General features: G+C 42.2%; 1 non-coding gene across 1 annotated transcript; it reads left to right on the top strand.

Moving 5' to 3' along the window:
* Positions 1–3,258: 3,258 nt before the first annotated feature.
* Positions 3,259–3,366, top strand: LOC140176550 (small nucleolar RNA R71). Its single transcript, XR_011868159.1, has one exon. It is a non-coding gene; the product is annotated as a small nucleolar RNA R71 (small nucleolar RNA).
* The last annotated feature ends 222 nt before the right edge of the window (positions 3,367–3,588 follow it).

Below are 3,588 nucleotides of genomic sequence, written 5' to 3'. Positions count from 1 at the left end.
ATTCACATTTCTGGACTTTACTATGAGTTTGTGTGTTTTTCTGTGATTTCAGGTATTTTCTGGCTGAAATTGAGGGACTTGAGCAGAAATCAGATTCAGAGGTTGAAAAAGGACTGCTGATGCTGTTGGATTCTGACCTCCCTGCACTCAACGTGGATTTTCTGGAGCTACAGAACTCGAAATGGCGCGCTTCCAATTGCGTTGGAAAGTAGACATCCAGGGATTTTCAGAAATATATAATAGTTCATACTTTGGCAAAGAATTGACGACGTAAATTGGCGTTCAACGCCAGCCTTCTGCCCAAATCTGGCGTCCAGCGTCAGAAAAGGATCCAAAACCAGAGTTGAACGCCCAAACTGGCACAGAAACTGGCGTTCAACTCCACAGATGGCCTCTGCACGTGCAACACTTAAGCTCAGCCCAAACACACACCAAGTGGGCCCCGGAAGTGAATTTATACATCAAATACTTACTCATGTAAACCCTAGTAGCTAGTTTATTATAAATAGGACCTCTTACTATTGTATTTGACATCTTTGATCAGTTGTATGCTATCTTAGATCACAATAGGGGGCTGGCCATCTCGGCCATGCCTGGACCTTCACTTATGTATTTTCATACAGTAGAGTTTCTACACTCCATAGATTAAGGTGTGGAGCTCTGCTGTTCTTCAAAGATTAATGCAAAGTACTACTGTTTTCTATTCAATTCTTCTTATTTCGCTTCTAAGATGTCCATTCGCACCCAAGAACGTGATGAAGGTGATGATTAAGTGTGATGCTCATCATCATTCTCCCTTATGAACGAGTGCCTGACAAACACTTCTGTTCTACATGAATTAAGCTAGAATGAGTATCTCTTAGATCTCCTAACTGGAATCTTCGTGGCGTAAGCTAGAATGATGGCGGCATTCAAGAGGATCCGGAAGGTCTAAACCTTGTCTGTGGTATTCTGAGTAGGATTCAATGATTGAATGACTGTGACGAGCTTCAAACTCGCGATTGTTGGGCGTTAGTGACAGACGCAAAAGGAGGGTGAATCCTATTCCAGCATGATCGAGAACCGACAGATGAATAGCCGTGCCGTGACAGGGTGCGTGAGCATATGATTCACTGAGAGGAGGGGATGTAGCCACTGACAACGGTGATGCCCTTGCATACAGCCAGCCATGGAAAGGAGTAAGACTGATTGGATGAAGATAGCAGGAAAGCAGAGGTTCAGAGGAACGAAAAGTATCTCCATTCGCTTATCTGAAATCCCTGCCAATGAATCTACATAAGTATCTCTATCCCTTTTTTTGTTTATTTTAATCTAATAAAGTATCATGTTTAAATCCGCCTGACTGAGATTTGCAAGGTGACCATAGCTTGCTTCATACCAACAATCTCCGTGGGATTCGACCCTTACTCACGTAAGGTATTACTTGGACGACCCAGTGCACTTGCTGGTTAGTTGTATCGAAGTTGTGACAATTATGAATTAAGATCAAAGCACCAAGATTTGGAGCCATTACCAGGGATTGTTCGAGCCTGGAGATCACAATTTCGTGCACCAAGATTTTGACAAAATCTTGGTGCACGAAATTGTGATCTCCAGGCTCGAACAAATCCTGGTAATGGCTCCAAAGCTTGGTGCTTTGATCTTAATTCATAATTGTCACAACTTCGATACAACTAACCAGCAAGTGCACTGGGTCGTCCAAGTAATACCTTACGTGAGTAAGGGTCGAATCCCACGGAGATTGTTGGTATGAAGCAAGCTACGGTCACCTTGTAAATCTCAGTCAGGCAGATATAAAGTGATAATGGTGTTTTCGAATTTAATATAATAAGACAGGGATAGAAATACTTATGTAAATCATTGGTAGGAATTTTAGATAAGCGAATGGAGATGCTTTTCGTTCCTCTGAACCTCTGCTTTCCTGCTATCTTCATCCAATCAGTCTTACTCCTTTCCATGGCTGGCTTTATGCAAGGGCATCACCGTTGTCAGTGGCTACATCCCCTCCTCTCAGTGAATAATATGCTCACGCACCCTGTCACGGCACGGCTATTCATCTGTCGGTTCTCGATCATGCTGGAATAGGATTCACCCTCCTTTTGCGTCTGTCACTAACGCCCAACAATCGCGAGTTTGAAGCTCGTCACAGTCATTCAATCATTGAATCCTACTCGGAATACCACAGACAAGGTTTAGACTTTCCGGATTCTCTTGAATGCCGCCATCATTCTAGCTTACGCCACGAAGATTCTAGTTAGGAGATCTAAGAGATATTCATTCTAGCTTAATTCATGTAGAACAGAAGTGTTTGTCAGGCACGCGTTCATGAGGAAGAAGGATGATGAGCGTCACACATAATCATCACCTTCATCACGTTCTTGGGTGCGAATGGATATCTTAGAAGCGAAATAAGAAGAATTGAATAGAAAACAGTAGTACTTTGCATTAATCTTTGAGGAACAGCAGAGCTCCACACCTTAATCTATGGAGTGTAGAAACTCTACCGTTGAAATACATAAGTGAAAGTCCAGGCATGGCCGAGATGGCCAGCCCCTAAAACGTGATCAAAGGATCATAAGGTAATCCAACAGCATCAGCAGTCCTTTTTCAACCTCTGAATCTAATGGAAGACCTTGTTTCATTCATGAAACTTACAGTGGTCTTAGATAGATCAGAGACTAGATTTGCTAAATTAGAAGCATTTTGTTCAGAGTTCTCTGTCTGTTGCTGAGTTGATGATGGAAAAGGCTTGCTATTGCTAAACCTGTTTCTTCCACCATTATTAAAGCCTTGTTGAGGCTTTTGATCCTTCCATGAGAAATTTGGATGATTTCTCCATGTTGAGTTATAGGTGTTTCCATAAGGTTCACCTAAGTAATTTACCTCTGCTATTGCAGGGTTCTCAGGATCATAGGCTTCTTCTTCAGAAGATGCCTCTTGAGTACTGTTGGATGCAGCTTGCATTCCATGCAGACTCTGAGAGATCATATTGACTTGCTGAGTCAATATTTTGTTCTGAGCCAATATGGCATTCAGAGTATCAACTTCAAGAACTCCCTTCTTCATAGGCGTCCCATTATTCACAGGATTCCTTTCAGAAGTGTACATGAATTGGTTATTAGCAACCATGTCAATGAGTTCTTGAGCTTCTGCAGGCGTTTTCTTTAGGTGAATGGATCCACCTGCAGAAGTGTCCAGTGACATCTTTGATAGCTCAGATAAACCATCATAGAATATATCCAGGATGGTCCATTCTGAAAGCATGTCAGAAGGACACTTTTTGGTCAACTGTTTGTATCTTTCCCAAGCTTCATAGAGGGATTCACCTTCTTTCTGTCTGAAGGTTTGAACATCAGCTCTAAGCTTGCTCAGCTTTTGAAGAGGAAAGTACTTGGCTAAGAAAGCCGTGACCAGCTTATCCCAAGAGTTCAGGCTGTCTTTAGGTTGAGAATCCAACCATAATCTAGCTCTGTCTCTTACAGCAAAAGGGGAAAAGCATGAGCCTGTAGACTTCAGGATCTACTCCATTAGTCTTAACAGTATCACATATCTGCAAGAATTCAGTTAAGAACTGAAAAGGATCTTCAG

The sequence above is a fragment of the Arachis hypogaea genome, chromosome 11 (genome assembly GCF_003086295.3).
Source record: "Arachis hypogaea cultivar Tifrunner chromosome 11, arahy.Tifrunner.gnm2.J5K5, whole genome shotgun sequence".
Classification (NCBI taxonomy): Eukaryota; Viridiplantae; Streptophyta; class Magnoliopsida; order Fabales; family Fabaceae; genus Arachis; species Arachis hypogaea.
This window is presented reverse-complemented; position numbering and strand designations above follow the sequence as displayed.